Below are 18,518 nucleotides of genomic sequence, written 5' to 3'. Positions count from 1 at the left end.
AGGCCCAGCCCTCACTGCACTCATCACACGGTCTGAGAGAAGACAGGAACAGGCCCAGCCCTCACTGTACTCATCACACGGTCTGAGAGAAGACAGGAACAGGCCCAGCCCTCACTGCACTCATCACACGGTCTGAGAGAAGACAGGAACAGACACTCCATGCCAGGTGGTAAAGGGAAGGAAGGAAGGGCAGAGGGGAGAGGGAAATAAAACAGAAGGAGGGAACACGGAAGAATATCACATAAATGACAAATCAAAACATAAATCCAGAAGAAAACACAACTCAGAGAAAAGAAAGTGACTTCCTTGAGTGTATTCACCCAGTAGCATCAGAAAAGAAATGAATAATGTACAAAAATAATTTAAAATGAGATAATGAAACAACAGAATGAGACAAACAGGATATCCTGATTGCAGACCTAGGTAAACAAACTCAGAACTGAGAACCGATTGCAAATGATGATCTCCGTCAGAAATATGGAGGAACCAGAAAGACAGTGGTAAAGTTTCAGTGACGGACCTAGAAGAAATCATGGTGAATGCAGCACACACGGGGAAAATGGAATCAAAGCCATCAGAGGTAAGATGAAAATATGAAACCAGAAAGGCAATCCAATATAAATTACCTGGTGTTCACAGGGTGGGGAACAGTAATAGGAAACATATAACCTACCAAAAAATATCCTAAATGAAACTTCACCTTAATCAAAGACACAAGAACACCAAAGCTGCCAATTAAAATACCAACTTTTCTGAACTCCAAATCATTTTTATATTTAAGCTTCTTAAAAATAAACTTTTCTCATTTAAGAATAAAGGAATATAGGCCTTCCGTAAAATAAGGCAAATTTTTTCCAAGGTGAAAGTGTAAGTTTGACCTCCAAGTTCTCCAAAACAACAATCAAGGCCAGAAGATGCTAGAACAATGTCTATAAAATATTGGGGGATTTGGGTTTGTTCCAAGTCTTTGCTATTGTAAACAGTGCCACTATGAACATACGTGTGCCTGTGTCTTTATGACAGAATGACTTATAATCCTTTGGTATATACCCAGTAATTGGATTGCTGGATAAATAAAATGTGGTACATATACACCATGGAATACTATACAGCCATAAAAAAGGATGAGTTCGTGTCCTTTGCAGGGACATGAATGAAGCTGGAAACCATCATTCTCAGCAAACTGACACAAGAACAGAAAACCTAACATTGCATGTTCTCACTCCTAAGTGGGTGTTGAACAATGAGAACACACAGACTCAGGGAGGGGAAATCACATACCAGGACCTATTGGGGAGGGACAGCAGGGGGTGGGGAGATTGGGGAGGGATAGCATTAAGAGAAATGCCTAATGTAGATGACAGGGGGATGGATGCAGCAAACCACCATGGCACGTGTATACCTATGTAACAATCCTGCACAATCTGCACACGTGCCCCAGAACTTAAAGTAGAATTAAAAGAAAATATGTTGGGTGAAAGGCACTGTGACTCAGTCAAGGTATAACTAAAGAATCAATGCATGGGCAAGGCATTCTCAAACAGGGAACACATTCCAGGATACAGCACCCATGAGTCTTTCATAAGAGAAATCACTTAAAAATAAATTCCACCCAAGTTAAGAACTCAGAGAGGAAGGAAGTATTATATCGGGAAGCACAGTAATCACTGAATTCACTTAAATATAAGCCAGTGCAAAACAACCTTGGAAAATAGAATTTTAAAAGATAACTTGGCATTTATAGAACCTAACAATGAAAAACTAATAAAGTAAGCACTAACTAGCCATGAGGGGGATATTAATGAGAGGAAACCTGAGAGCAACCGTGTCTGTGAGAAAGAGGACAGCAGCCTCCTGCGTCCGGGCGCTGGATGGGTGCAACGGGCCAGGGCCTGGTGCTGCTGAGACCTGGCCTGGCACTCACAGATAGACTTGGTGTTCTCTTTTTGAGCATAAAACTTTCACAGAACATCATCATCAGACAAGGATATTTTGTGACCACGATATATCAAGACCAAAAGAAGACCACTTTATTTAAACACGGACAGAGAGTAAACATTGTCTAAGCCACAAGAATCACCAAACATGCGAGTGGCTGCTGCACCTCTACTGATTACAGCCTCAGCCTGGGCCTCATCTTCCCTTTTGGATATGATTTATTAGGATACCCTAGCATACAATTACCTCTTTTTTGGACATTCGCTTCTGAGAAGATGCAGTCTACATACTTTACCCATTCCACTATGCTAAATAAAACTAATAAACTTACACATTTAGATGAAATAAGTGTACGGTTTTGAAATGTGGAGAAGACCAGCTAGGAACTTTGGGGCCTGAGGAGAGACATGAAGATTGTTTCCCTGCGTTGTCTTTTTGCATCACATAACCCAGAATAGAGGCTGAAAAAGCCAGCAGCCTGGAAGCACCAGGAAGTAGAGACCAAAAAGCAATGCCCAATAACACCTGATTCTCTCTTGGTGAAGACACAGAAAGTGGCAGGCTGACACCACAGAACACTTTCAGACAACCCCCGATTCCAGCCACACAGCCCAGAAAAAGCCTGTGGCCCCAGCCTCACTCACCCCTGCCAGGGTCAACTAAGAAAGCCAGGACTGCCACTATTCTGTTGTAATGTGATCCCCCAACTCCTCCCCTAGGGCAGCATGAGACAAGGTCAAGAGAGGACCCAAGACTTCCATCCCTGCCAGGGGGCCATGAGCCCTTCTGGTACAGTGTCACTGAAAGGCATCCACCCTCCAAGTCAGAGTGGTATCAGCAGAGACTTAGTGCAGAAATCAAATTCCTACCTCTGCCCGGGAAGCCCGAGGAGCACCGCACCCATGAAGTATCACTGAAGGCCAAGCAGGTAACCTGGATTTCTACCCCGACCTGCAGTAAGGAGGAAATGTCCCTCTCTCCCCACTAGAGCAGTATCAAAAGAGCCTTCATAAAACACTTTAGAAAGATTCAGAGCCCAATAGTAAAACATCCGAAGTGTCTAGCTTTCAATAAAAAGCGATTTGCTACAAAGAGAATAGGAAAGAGACAGTCAACAGATGCCAGCACCAGGGTGACAAAGATGTGAGGAATGTTACATGAATTTTTAAAGTCACCATCAAAAAAGTGCTTTCACAAGTGATTACGAACACTCTGGAAGCAGAGAGTCTCAGCAAAGGTATAGAAGACACAAAAAGAATCAAATGAAATTTTAAAACCCAAATGTACATTAAACAAAAGGAAAAACTCAAAAGATGAGGAACAGGACACAGGGGAGAGGCATGGGAAGATTTATACAACAGACTTTCCTTGTCTTGGGTCTTCTAATGTATGTTGATAGTTGAAGCAAATATTAAAAACTGTTCAGTGTGGTCTAAATGTATGTGTAGCCAAGATAATTCAAATCAGATCTCAAAGAGATATTTGCATACCCATGTTCACAACAGCATCATTCACAACAGCCAAGAGGTGGAATCATCTCAAATCTCCATCAAAGCCTGAATGAATTTTTAAAATATGGCTTATAATGGAATGTTGTGCAACCTTAGAAAAGAAGAAAATCCTGTCACATGACTACAACAGGGAGGAACCTCCAGGACATGATGCTGAGTGAAATAAGCCAGCCACAAAGGGACAAATACTGTTGGATTCAACTTATATGGAGTACTTAAAGTAGTCCAAGTCATAGATAGAGAAGGTAGGAAGGACCCATGGGCGGGGGGAGGAGGAATTAGTGTTTAGTGGCCATAGGAGGTGTAAAATGAGATGTGGCTTCTAAAGTTCATTGCAGCACAGTTTACAATAGCAAAGACCTGGAACCAACCCAAATGCCCATCGATGATAGACTGGACAGGAAAAATGTGGCACATATACACCATGGAATATTATGCAGCCATCAAAAATGATGAGTTCGCGTCCTTTGTAGGGACATGGATGAACCTGGAAACCATCATTCTCAGCAAACTGACACAAGAACAGAAAATCAAACACCGCATGTTCTCACTCATAGGCGAGTGTTGAACAATGAGAACACATGGACACAGGGAGGGGAGCACTACACACTGGGGTCTGTTGGGGGAAATAGGGGAGGGACGGCAGGGGGTGGGGAGTTGGGGAGAGATAGCATGGGGAGAAATGCCAGATATAGGTGAAGGGGAGGAAGGCAGCAAATCACACTTCCACGTGTGCACCTATGCAACAATCTTGCATGCTCTTCACATGTACCCCAAAACTTAAAATGCAATAAAAAAAAAAAAGAAAAAAGAAAAAAAAAATGTCCATCCTAGGAGAAGGCATCAAAACGTGTAGGATACAGGTCAAGTGGTGCTTAATGAGAATTCTATGGCACTAAACGTGCACTTCAGGGAAGAGGGGAAGCCTGAAATCAATCATCTAAACTTACACTTTAAGAAACCAGAAAATCAAGAGTAAAATAAACCCAAATCGAGTAGAATGAGGGAACCAATAAAGAACAGAAATGAACGGAATTGATGACTCTGAATGATGTAGAAGAAAAACAAGAAACAAAGAGATAATTTCTTCAAACATATCAAACAATTAACAAACCACTAGGAAAAACTGGCCCCCAAAAAGACATAATAGCGAATTACCAATATCGGAAATAAAACAGAAAACTACAGACGTTGCAGACATCGAGGGAGAATCAAGGAATAGTGTAACAACTTCTCAAACAAAAATGTGGTAACTTAGATGAAATAAACCAATTTCTAGGAAAGGAAAAACTGTCCCAGTTCACCCAACATAAAATAAGACATTCGGATAGTCTTATAATCATTAAGTAAATTGAATTCATAATTTTAAAATTCCCAAGAAAAAATCTTCAGTCCCAGATTATTTTCTAGAGAATCCTATGAAATGTTTAAAGAAGAATTAACAACAATTCTACACAAACTCTTGCAGGACATATGAGAGGAGGGAACACTTCTCTCTTCATTTTATAAGGGCAGAATTACTCTCATAAATGTTAATTAAAAACTCTAAACAAAATATTAACAAATATCAAATTAATATAATACTAATATTGAATTAATAATATTAACATCGTATTGTTAATATTAACAATATTAACATGTTGTTGAGTTTTGCATTAATATTTATGAGAGTAATTATACCCTCAGTAATTTATATACTATTTATAATGATCAAGTGAGATTTATTCCAGGGATTTGAGGTTGGTTCAATATTTGAAAATCAATCAATGCAACCCACAATATTAACTAAGAAAAAATCATATCATCATATGAAATGATAAAGAAAAAGCATTGACAAAATTCAACATCCATTCTTTTAAAAACCAGAATAACCACTGCTTTCTGATAAAATCCAAACAAGAGTCAAGCCTTAGTCCCTCAAACCTTCCATCCAAACACCTAAGATCTACAATAATTCCTTTATTTCCCCCTTACTGAGGTGCCTCATGGTTTCCCATGGCAGGTGTCTCTCACTGCAACAAGTATTAATCGCAGTCATTCAACGGTCAGTGTGTTCCCGACAATCTCTGGCTGGAAGGTATTGGAGTTACCTCATTTTTCATAGAGTTGAGACTATTGATTCTGTCTAAAATTGAAGAATATAGCTAATAATTACTGTATCTCTGAATCTTTAAAAAAATTTTTTAGGCCGGGCGTGGTGGCTCACGCTTGTAATCCCAGCACTTTGGGAGGCCGAGGTGGGTGGATCACGAGGTCAAGAGATCGAGACCATCCTGGTCAACATGGTGAAACCCCGTCTCTACTAAAAATACAAAAAATTAGCTGGGCATGGTGGCGTGTGCCTGTAATCCCAGCTACTCAGGAGGCTGAGGCAGGAGACTTGCCTGAACCCAGGAGGCGGAGGTTGCGGTGAGCCAAGATCGCGCCATTGCACTCCAGCCTGGGTAACAAGAGCAAAACTCCGTCTCAAAAAAAAACATTTTTTTTAACTTCAGAGCAATCTTTCATAAAATATATTTGTTGATAAAAAACCCACTTGAAGTTTTAATTCCTCTGTTTTCTTTTTTTATTCTAATAGAAACCAGAAAAATCCCATTTACTTTTTAAAATAACATCAATTATACAAAATTGTATCAAACATTGCTACATTTTCTGTTTGCACATTGGTCTATGAATATGTCTGTGTGAATTCATTGAAGATTGTTTTGAAAGACATATACCTACATTAGCTGTGATTTTTTACTAGGAGATAGAATTTAAGTTTTTTTTTTTTTTTTTTTTGAGACGGAGTTTCGCTCTTTTACCCAGGCTGGAGGGCAATGGCGCGATCTCGGCTCACCGCAACCTCCGCCTCCTGGGTTCAGGCAATTCTCCTGCCTCAGCCTCCTGAGTAGCTGGGACTACAGGCGCACGCCACCATGCCCAGCTAATTTTTGTATTTTTAGTAGAGACGGGGTTTCACCATGTTGACCAGGATGGTCTCGATCTCTTGACCTCGTGATCCACCAGCCTCGGCCTCCCAAAGTGCTGGGACTACAGGTGTGAGCCACCGTGCCCAGCAGAATTTAAGTTTTCTAAAAAAATACTCTCATCTTGATACTTTTCTCCACTTTCAAGGTTTTCGTAAAATATAAAATCAAATCTATTGTATGAAAAAGAGTATGTCTCACATTAAAATGAAATGAAACTTTGGAAACATATGCACCAAGATATTAACAAAGACTGGTGGGGATGGAGATTTGCTGTTTTCTTCTACATATTTTTCTGTGATTTTTACAATTTTTTAAAGCAAAATTTTAAATCATTTGGAATATGCATCAACAATTTTTTTTTTTTGAGATGGAGTTTCACTCTTGTTACCCAGGCTGGAGTGCAATGGCGCGATCTCAGCTCACCGCAACCTCCGCCTCCTGGGTTCAGGTAATTCTCCTGCCTCGGCCTCCCGAGTAGCTGGGATTACAGGCATGCGCCACCATGCCCAGCTAATTTTTTGTATTTTTAGTAGAGACGGGGTTTCACCATGTTGACCAGGATGGTCTCGATCTCTTGACCTCGTGATCCACCCGCCTCGGCCTCCCAAAGTGCTAGGATTACAGGCGTGAACCACCGCGCCCGGCCCTGCATCAACAATTTAAGAAGAAAAGCATTATCAAGATACGAGAAAAAACCATGGTTACAGTTTTGTCACGAGGGTACTTTTTGTTTTGCTGCATGCCGACACCCCAGTACGAACACATAAAAAACAGAAGATTTTATACAACTGTTTGTACCTAACATTATATTATGAGCATTTTCTTTTTCAAAATGACTAGATCTTTCTTAGTCCTCTTATTCAATACAAATTGCCCTTTTTTCTTAGGGGCTGTTGAATAGCCTATGAATTGAAGACACAGAATCTCACTGGTGGCAGACACATCAAACAGGAAGTGCAGGGCCTAAGGCCAGCCTTTTACATGCACAGAGTGAGTGCACAGATGTCTGTTCTCTCATTGCCGCAAAGAGCAACATGCATTTATGTCTTGAACAAATCAACATTCTACTTTGTAAAAGCAAATCTACTTATGAAACAAACAATATCATTGCATAGATCAGCAGTTCATTTGAAGACTGATTCCCTCGAATACACTGGGGCCTCCGGCTTAGCTAAAATGGCAGAAAGAAAAAGAAGCCTGTGCTAGGCAGGGGCTGGGACGAGGCTTCCAGGCTCAACTGCTCTCTGCCCCCAGACTTGCCTGGGTCCCATGGCCAGGGCTGGCAGCTGCTGCAGTCACCTTGGGCTGCATGCTTAGCCGTCTTATGATGTCCTGGGGCAGCGCATTAACTTCACACCATCTTTACATCCTTTTGAAGTGAGACTTAAACCAAGACCAAAGCATGCTTTTTATGCTCCTTTTATCTGTGACTTTATTACAGAAGAAATAAAGCGCAGTTGGAATGTGCCCTCTCTTTCTACATGACACATGCTCAGGGAGCTATGATGAATTCCAAGCCAAGTCTGTGGCTCCAAGCCCTCATTAAAATTATGGGCTGGCTAGCTACTTTTTAAAAAGACACTTTGTTCTAAGTTGAGTGTAATTAGTCCTGACAAATGGGCTAATCACACGCTGTGCAATTCTGGATAAACTCCAAACCTCTAGAGCTTTATTTTTTTAATTGATAAAACAAAGGCTTTTGGTATAAAAGACCAATAAATTGCCCCAACGTGGTTTGATAAACAAGGCTTTGATAAAGAAAATTACACAAGTCATATGGGATATGACTAAAAAAATAAATTCTGTAAATAACAGTAGCATTGGGCATATGGGGTAATAAGAAGAAAATTTAGAGGTATGCAAACTGCCTAAGCAGCCCACACATTAGAAGTATGAAGACAGGGAGTAACAGAGTGACTTTAAATGTCCTTGCAATTCTTACTTCAGTGAGGCTTTTCCTCAGCCTCTGCGGCTTCTTTTTGTTCATCTGTTTTTGTTCTGATAGCACTTTTTTTTTTTTTTGAGATGGAGTTTTGCTCTTGTTACCCAGGCTGGAGTGCAATGGAGCGATCTCGGCTCACCGCAACCTCCGCCTCCTGGGTTCAGGCAATTCTCCTGCCTCAGCCTCCCGAGTAGCTGAGATTACAGGCACGCGCCACCATGCCCAGCTAATTTTTTTGTATTTTTAGTAGAGACGGGGTTTCACCATGTTGACCAGGATGGTCTCGATCTCTTGACCTCGTGATCCACCCGCCTCAGCCTCCCAAAGTGCTGGGATTACAGGCGTGAGCCACCGCGCCTGGCCCCTGATAGCACTTTTTTACTGGTAATTACTTCTTTGCGGAATAGATATTTAAGCATTACATGGACATATCTTGTCCTCACACTTAAATTTTACCATTAACTACTAACTGAACACAAATACATACTGGTCTTACTGCCAATCAGCAGATGTTTGAAATCCAAAGATTAATAGATGGACAGCTTAAAAGAAGTAATAAGACAGATATTAATCGTAGAATCTAGGTGGTAGTAGACGTTTTTGGTTTCTGTATGATGACACATGAGGTGATACTGAAGGAAACCACCTAGGGACAGGAAGAGAGCCGTAAACTTCGAGTTGTGATTGCAAGGATGCCCCAGCCAGGACTGGACTGGGCTGCCTGTCTGAGGCCGGGAGGTGGCTGGCTGCTAGCATAGCTGACCGTGTGATTTCTCGAATTCTGGTTTTTCATTCCCTGGGTGACTAAGCGACTGTTTGCATGCCTTCTGGGAAGGGGAGCCTCCAGGCTGTTGCAGGCAGGGGCCACGGTGTGGGCTGATGCTCGTGCCACTGAGGGCTGAGGGAGCTGGGCTTGCATGCGTCCATCCAGCTCAGTGTGAGCATCTCAGCAGCACAGTGAGCAAGGCGGGCGTGAGAGTGCCCCTGCCAAGAGCCAGGTGCTTACCAAATGACTGCATTTCTGCATTCCTCTCATGCGTAGTGTTCTGATAAACGGAGTGAGTCCCCTCCTGGTTTAGGGCAAATCAAAAGAAGAAGGTGAACTACTAAGTCCAATGTAGCACGACTGTGACAACATCTTCAGTGGTCACAGAGATGAGGCAACAGTAGTGTGAAGGCAGGGGTGGGGGTCAGTGGCACCACAAGGGCCACGCAATGCCCATGCTCCTGTCTCCACCAGTTGCTTAGCAAATGAGTCTAAAAGATAAATATATCTTCACTTGTGATGGAGAGCAGGGTGGGAACCCGAGCAACACCCGAAGAGCAGGGCTGCTGTCCAGGGAAAGTTGGGGTCTGGAAGGAAATATTTTGAGCACGTTCAAAATTTCTTGCACAGAAGTGTCTGACCAGTGACAACCAGTTGATGTAGAACCATTAAGAAAAGTTTCCCTGGACAAAGAGGAAATGCACCCAGTTTATCTAATTTATAGCTACTGTGCTAATAATGACAAAGAGAGATTGACCCCGGCTGGCAAAAGCTTTGTTATCTCAGGAAACAGGCCTGCATTTCTTCAGATTCTATGTTGATTATGACAGAAAATGGTCATCTGACCAAGTGTCTTCAGGTGAGCTGGATGGACATCACCTATGTAAGCTCCTGACTCCCCAGGGGACTCCTAAGGAATCGATTCCCCACCTAGGCACCCAGTCTCCAAATAGGTCCACGGCACCCCTTGTGTGCACAGAAGCAGTGTGGACTTTTAGAATCTGAATCCTGCTGAAAGCATTCAGTATTTGTGAAAATGAACTTGTGGAAAGCTACATGCCCGTGTGAGTCTATAAAAATAAATACCAACCAATGAAAATCAATCTGAGCTGTCCCTTTCAAAAACTTTGGTTCATCTATTTGTATCCATATGCCAAAACTAGCTTTATCTGAAAAGTACAAAGTATATAAAAATGTCCCTTGTTGAATAGATTTTAAATAATGAAACTATTAACATAAACAGGAGTGAAGCGTAGCTACTAAAACATCAAAACACTATCTTCATTCCTATGTCTTCTTAATGCTTCCGTATTAATTTTTCTAAGATGACAACTAAATGTTTGCAAAGTGATGGATTTATCCTTTAAAATGATTTGCTAAACAAATTAAGGGTTATTTTCTCTTGCAAACATTCATGTACTTTCTTTGAGCTAATTATTTTGCTAGCTCCGTGGGATACCAGCAGGTGGATTCACTGGGAAATGTGTAAAATTAATGCCAGACAATGACTGCTGTCTCCTCATAAGGTCGTTATCTGTGAGGCTGGCACTAGAATTGTCCTTCCTATTTTGCAGAGGAGGAAACTGAGTCTCAGAAGTGAGGCAATGCACCCAAGATGACATATCTTGTGAGTGCAGGCCTGGAGTTTAAACCCAGGTAGGACAACTCCAGCGTCGCCTTCTCAACCTCTGTCTTCCAAGTCCTTCTTGGCTGCAATCACAATACAATGCTGTGTGCTAAGTGTCACCACAGGGTAAAGCCAGGGCCTTATGGAAGTAAATGGCTGTCAACCTGTCCTGGTCTTTGAGGGATGTGGGAGCAGCTCCTGAAAACGGCCTCCTGGGGAAATGACACCAAGGCTTAAAAGCCCAGAGATGACTAAAAGTTAGTTAAGTGAGCTGGGAGGTGGTGGGGAGGCGTGTGGCACGCGTGCTGGCCAGGCTGCGGGCAGGAACAGTGCTCCAGGTACCTCAGCACAGGCGTCAAGGGCTGTCTGCCCTTTATCCAGTGGAGGTTTCTCCGAGCACATTATAGAATGCTGCGTTCTACAGCGGTCTCGAGGGTACGGGACGGCTTGCCCTTGCATTTCATGAACAAACATACTTTTAAGATTCAGTTTGTCTTTTGTGTCATGGGATAGTGGACTAACTACCTTAAAGAGTTATAGCGTTGTGAAACCCCGTCTCTACTAAAAATACAAAAAATTAGCTGGGCACAGTGGCGTGTGCCTGTAATCCCAGCTACTCAGGAGGCTGAGGCAGGAGAATTGCCTGAACCCAGGAGGCGGAGGTTGCGGTGAGCCGAGATCGCGCCATTGCACTCCAGCCTGGGTAACAAGAGCGAAACTCCATCTCAAAAAAAAAAGAGTTATAGTGTCATCAAAAGAGCTTGTAAAACAGTGAGTGTCCTGAGCACCTTACATATGGCGATATTCCAGACAGACTTTCCAGAAAAGCCCTAAGTCTCAACAATAAAGAACTTTTATAGACAAATCATCACACTCTCTTATGTCAGGGTACAGATTTAAGACTTTCCTTCCGATCAGATATTGGAAGCAGTAATATAATTCTACAATGAAAAAATGATATAAAATATCATCCATGCCAGGGGATATACTGTTGGTATATACAGTCCAACACTGGTTAGATAAATAAAACATCTGGAAACTGGGGGTCAGATACAGGAGGTCAGGTTAACTCTTTGTGGCACTGACATCATGGAAAAGCCACTGGTCTCAAAATGAGAGTGTTTCACGCTAGCTATAGTGCATGTTGGGTGCACCGCTGAAGGCCATGGCTGAAATCTTGCTGAGACTGTTTCCTCGTGTGTAAATAAATATTGGCCCATGTCCTACCTTACTCATAGTATGCAGCGAGAGCAAAATGAAAATCATAAAATGCCCTCATGTAGAAATATTACTGTCACCATATAGTAAACGCTATAATTTATTCAGGTCTCATGGAAGGGGTAATTAATTAAATCTGATTTTTAAAAACCAGACATATCAGATACGATTTGTATCACAGAATTTCAATTTTCTTAGTGGATGAGCAGTTCATTAGACCAAGAAGAGGTTTTTTTTCTGTATTTCCTGTCTGAATTAGAGATGGAGGATGACTCACAGTGGGGTTGAAAGATTTTTCACTCAATCTTGTGAGCAAAGACACTAAGGCTATTTTTAAAATTATGAGTTTCAAACCCAGACTGATATATTACCCAGATTGCATTCAGAAAAATATGACAAAAAGCCAAGAAGAAACCACTTTTTGAGTTCTTCTACAAGAGCTATTTAAACATATATTCCTATTTGCATTCAAGATACAAATCTCACTATAGATCCCGTTGAAGCATGTCTCATTGAATAAAATGCTAGCAGCTGATTTAGTGGACGATTCCTAAGAAAGACAATGTGTAAATCTCTCAATTCTCCCTCAAAGGAAGTAAACTGAGTTAATAATAATAGGTAAGATTTGTATATGTATATATATTTTATATATATATATATATATATATATACATACACACACACACACACACACACATACTGGCAAGTATGTATCTGGCATGTATTCATTCGCTTAAATTCACAATACCCATATAAAGGGAAAGGCAGTTTCCCTGTCATTTATGAGAGGAGAGCATGGGTGGATCACAGGAATTGGCCAAGGTCACACAGCAGGTAAGTGGTGCAGCTGTGTTCAAGTGCAGTGTGGTCTGACAGCAGCACCGGAGCTCTTGGCCTCTGTGCTCCCTCCCTCCCAGTGGGCACTGCTGGAGGAACTATGTACATTTTTTAATTAGCTGGAGTGTCAAACACACAGTATCAAAAACCTCATACATAGAATTTTTTTTGGAGTTTCGAGAATTACAGAAGCTTCTAAACGTAAAGACTGAATCAACTTCAAAACATCAGAGGTCCACATCAAGCCCCGTGGCTTTTGCCATAGCCATGGGAGAGCAGCCTTTCTCCTGGCTGTTTTGACTGTAGTAACTACTCTCTGTGGGAGCCTATTTGTGGACTTATGACAAACGAGGCACCAGAGGGAAAGCTACTAGTGCAGTTAGTCTGGGGCTCCAGGCTTCTTCCTCCATCTCTTCCTCTGGCCAAGATCACTTCCACTACAAAGCTGCCTCTAAGCACACTCTGATCCTGACCGGAGCACCCCTCTGCTTGTCTTAAGTATGCCCGCTGCAAAGCAGCCTTCACGTTTCTGGTCCTATCTCACAAAGCTTGCTGTGGGTGAGGAAAAAATGCTGTGCATTCTACCCAAATTATTTTAGACAACTGGACTCAGGTTCAAACTGGCACTGTGGGCCCTTGATATGGCAAAGATATGGATTAACCTGCAAATGTCATAAAGGTTTTACACGAGGGGGAGAAGCAGCTTGCTATAAAGATCATAGACTGAATCTCTCTCTCTCTCTCTTCCTATTTTTCTTTAGCCTGAAAACACAATTATTTCACCATTATTTTTATTGGCTGTTTTTTTTGTTGTTGTTGTTTAGATAGCAAATTCTGTTTCATTTCTTTCTTTAAAAAAAAAAAGAAAATTCTGTTTCTTTTCACATTTGGAATTCCATTGTCTTCTGGTTGCCATGATTTCTGGTAAAAAGTTAGATATCTATGTCAGTTTTGCTTGAAGATGCTTGAAGATTCTGGAAGGCATGCTTCCCACCTTTGATCCCAGCAGTTTAGTGGTTTCCTTGGATTAATCTTTGGGAGATGATGAGTATTCTTGAGTGTGTGATTCCACGTTTTCCATCCATTCAGGAGAACTCGGAGCTATTCGTTCTTCAAACATCGATTGTTTTTCTTTGCCAATTACACATTCATTAGCATTTTATATCATATCCCACATATTTATTACACTCAACTTTTAAGGTTTTTTTCTCTCTATTTTTTCTTCAGATTCAATATTCTCTGTTGATCCATTACACAACTAATGGGTCATATTTTCTCCTTTATCTAATAATTTTTATTAACTTTACCTTTTGAACTATTCATTAAAATTCAGAAATTTTCTTTTTAAAATTTCTGCTTGATTGTTTTTCTTTTTATAAATTCCTGTTGGGTCAAATTATCCATATTTTCATTTTCACTCTTTTCCTCTGTTCTTTTAAAAAATACGTTATTTAATTATATTATTTTATTCTCAAGTCATTGCTTGGTCTGTTTCTATATTCTATTGTTTCTCCTTTGGATTTTGATTGTTTGGCAACAGTAAACTTTTTTGTATGAAAATCTGTAAGAAAAAAAATTATTATCCTTCAGAGGGGGCTCATCATTCTCTTCTCTAGGTCAAAGATTGAGGCTAATCACCTTAATACTGTCAGGGGCTGGGGTGACTGAAGACTGAGCTGTAGTGTGACAGGTGTCTCAGTTTAGTCTGCACCTGCTGCACAGATAACTCCAGGGGTTCTAGCTGAGAGCGTGGCATGTCACCGTGACTGGTGCCTCCTCAGTGATGCTCTTTCTTATCTTGCCCTCACTGATAGAGTCTACTTTTCAGACCCTTTCTCCTTGTTTTCTTCACTTTCTTCTTTTCACAGTTTGGAAATTCAGAAAATGTCTGGAGTATAGAGTCCCTTTGCCTTTCCTTCCTTTCTCTCTAAGGTAATGGCTCACAGGTATTTTAATTATCGAATCTCACTGATGTGCCAACCCAAGAGAATGACTTTCCATAGCTACCTTCTTTCCAGACTCATAAAGTGGATTTTCATCGCACCATATGCAGGGCACATAAGAACACCGTGTATAATCACTGGCCACGTTCACCAACCACCTGGCCGAGAGGTGTCCGCCAGACCTATCCCCTGTACGTCTCCTTCCTCTGTCTCCTCCTGTGCTCTTTGGAAGAAAGTCACCACGTGCAGCCCACAATCAAAGACCGGGAGCTACGCCCGACCTCCTTGAGGGAATAACATCTACATAAACCATGTGAAATTCTGTATGGGGGTTTGTCTGTGTTCTCCCATGTGTGTATGTATTTATTTATTCAATCATTTATTTGTATCAGTGTGGCCTTATGGATATTTAGTTTATAATCACATCTATAATCCCAGCACTTTGGGAGGCCCAGGCGGGTGGGTCACCTAAGGTCAGCAGTTCGAGACCAGCCTGTCCAACCTGGTGAAACCCCGTCTCTACTAAAAATACAAAAAATTAGCCAGGCGTGGTGGTGGGCACCTGTAATCCCAGCTACTCAGGAGGCTGAGGCAGGAGAATCACTTGAACCTGGGAGATGGAGGTTGCAGTGAGCCGAGATCGTGCCCCTGCACTCCAGTGTGGGTAACAAGAGCAAAACTCCATCTCAAAAAAAAAAAGTCTCTTATTTTTAATTATGCAAGGTAACCTCTGGCTAGTGTAAGGAAAAGGTCAGCTGCAATTGTTCTTGGGGAATAGCTGAGGAAGGCACAGAGACTGTTCAACACCATCAGTAACATAACAAACACAGCACCCTGCCGTGCTGGTCAGAAGTCTTAGTACACTAAGCTGTGATCCCATATGAGTGTGATTTTTATACCATCCACCAGCTGTACTCATTAAGCTGGCCTAGCCCAATGCCTTCAATTCACCTGGAGGAGGAAGACTCACACCTGCAACTCACTAGGAAGTCCAAGTCAAAAGGATGTGTCTGGGACAGACTCTCATTTCCCAGTGCAATTGAAAAGCTACTCCTCACAATGTGCTAAACCTTCTGGGTCACTGCCTGGGTTAAACTGTATTCAGCCAAAGGTTTTGCAACCTGACCCACAGTACCTGCGAACATGACCTTATTTGGAAATAAAGTCTTTGAAAATGGGTAAGGTGAGGCCAGGAAGGCAGGGCTAATCCAATAGGACTGGTGTTTCTGTAGAAAGAGGAAATGCAGACACAGAGATAGACACCTCCAGGGAGAAGAAAGCAGAAGGATGTGGAGAAAATACCACCTGCAAGCCGACGACAGAGGCTGGAGCAGACCCTTCCTTCACGGCACTCGGAAGATGCCAAGCCCGCCATCCTGACCTTAGACTTCCAGCCTCCAGAACTGAGAGGAAACACATTGTTTCTGCTGTCTGAGCCACAAAGTTGGTGAAACTGTTAAAGCAGCTCCAGGACACTGATGCAGCGACTAATGTTTTTGAACAGCGCTTGCGCATTTTAAATAAATGTATTTATTATATTACCTCCAAGTATCAGAATGACATAAATAATGTTGTTGACATTCATGTTATCCCAACAGAGAAAAGTGGGTCCCGTCAAATAAATGCAGCTCTTTAGGGCTTTGCCCAGAGGATGGTGGGGTCAGAATGGCCACAGTGAAAGGATGGTGGGTGGTGATAATGCACACAGACCACCTCACAGGGCCTGGGCTTGGCAATGCACTTGCAGGCTGCACATCCTGTTCTCCTGATTCTGACATTTCCCAAAGTGTTTCCTTTTCACAAATAAGTTCCCTAGTAGAATTATTTACATAGGCTTGAAAACCTGGCGCCATCATATCCATCCTCTTCAAACTTTACAATGACTTGTGAGAACCAAGTAGACAGTGTTGCAAAAGCTTTAGTCTTCTTGGAAAATAAAAAAGAATACGTAAGTGTGTTATTGCCACAGTCATAATTTTGAGTTAGGAGACTGGGAAACAAGGAATAACATTTGTCTATAAAAAGGCATTTATCTGAGAGGGAGCCTTTAAAATGCCATCGCAGCCCCATGGCCGATCCTCCACATTGTGAAAATGCCAATCACATTTAGCAAGCAATGATGTTTCATGAATATTTGTTAAACAGCAAACCGTTGACACCTGAATTGATGCCGGATGAGGCCTGAAAAGCACACACCCAACAACACACCCCAGCTTCCGGCAGGACATGACTGCGTGTGGGCTCCAGCTATCATGCTCCCATATGTGCATATGAAATGGGAACTTTTTATTATCCAAAGGACATTTTCCTTACAAGTGTAATTATACAAATGATTGAATCTGTTGTCTCCTCCTATTTGGCACTTTTCTGAGCTAGTATTTGCTTGCAATCAATTTCAAAACCCCCTGAGCTAGTTGGGTTCAGCTTAACTTTGCATCTCCTTGTGTTCTGAGAACACCAGGAAAGGAGAAGCAGCGACCTTTGGGATTTAAATGCTAGAGCAGGTCTCCCTGTGGCTCGGTAACTCCCTTCAGGCAACCTTAGACCCCAAAGGTCTGCTGGTGCATTGCAGCCTCTAAGGCAGGGAATTACATTACCAGTGTAGCTGCCTCTGAATTGGGAGCAAGCCTCCCAAAACGTTTCCCCTTGTGCTGCTGCCACAGTTCATTTAAATAAATTGTGGTGTTCTATTATTTAACACCGTCATTGTTTAATATTCAAACATAGATCCCATTTCTCAACCTTTCCACCATGACACCCATGGAGAAACTTTTGCTTTTCTCCCTTAATGAAGTAGCTTTTTCAGGACTTTTCTTGATGTGTAAATATATGCGTGTGTATCAATTCATACATGTATGCATATCCATATATATTTAGCTTCTTTTTAATTAATAACATTTATTGAAAATCAAAGCTGAAAGTCCTGCCATCAGCCTATTTCTGATCATTCCAAAGTATACTTCCTTGAATTCACTGCAGGTTATTCTCAGTGATGGTATGCCTACAGATACTTTATCAGAATAAAATAATTTCGTAGGTTTGCTTCTTATTGCAATTGGTAGATAGATACAGACATACAGAAGAGATCACAAAAAGGCTCTGGCCAGGTGCAGTGGCTCACATCTATAATCCCAGCACTTCGGGAGTCCCAGGTGGGTGGATCACTGAAGGTCAGGAGATTGAGACCAGCCTGTCCAAGACAGTTGTGCCAAGAATTAAGACTGGACTTTAGCCAGGCGCGGTGGCTCACGCCTGTAATCTCAGCACTTCGGGAGGCCGAGACGGGTGGATCACGAGGTCAAGAGATCGAGACCATCCTGGTCAACATGGTGAAACCCCGTCTCTACTAAAAATACAAAAATTAGCTGGGCATGGTGGCGCACGCCTGTAGTCCCAGCTACTCAGGAGGCTGAGGCAGGAGAATTGCCTGAACTCAGGAGGCGGAGGTTGCGGTGAGCCAAGATCGCGCCATTGCACTCCAGCCTGGGTAACAAGAGCGAAACTCTGTCTCAAAAAAAAAAAAAAGGACTGGACTTTAGATATTTACCATTAATTCTCAAAACTGACATCTTAATCTAGTAACCAATAAAATAAATTACCGGAGAATTTTAAGAGTCAACAATTTCTTCGTACCAACAAACAATTAAATGAGTAGAAAAGCTGACCCTACCTTCAGTTACACCCCACACTCTGCCAAAAGAAAATCAGTTGCAAAATAGTGGACCCTGGGAATAATGAAACACCAAAACGAAAAAAAACAACAA

At 41.9% G+C, this 18,518-nt stretch overlaps 1 protein-coding gene across 1 annotated transcript in view; it reads right to left on the bottom strand.

The window, feature by feature from the left end:
- Positions 1-18,518, bottom strand: part of GABRG3 (gamma-aminobutyric acid type A receptor subunit gamma3) — a 549,201-nt gene that overhangs the window by 32,844 nt on the left and 497,839 nt on the right. The window lies entirely within an intron of this gene.

This window comes from Aotus nancymaae, unplaced genomic scaffold (assembly GCF_030222135.1).
Source record: "Aotus nancymaae isolate 86718 unplaced genomic scaffold, 86718_ANA_hifiasm-v0.15.2.pri h1tg000075l, whole genome shotgun sequence".
In the NCBI taxonomy this organism is placed as follows: domain Eukaryota; kingdom Metazoa; phylum Chordata; class Mammalia; order Primates; family Aotidae; genus Aotus; species Aotus nancymaae.
This window is presented reverse-complemented; position numbering and strand designations above follow the sequence as displayed.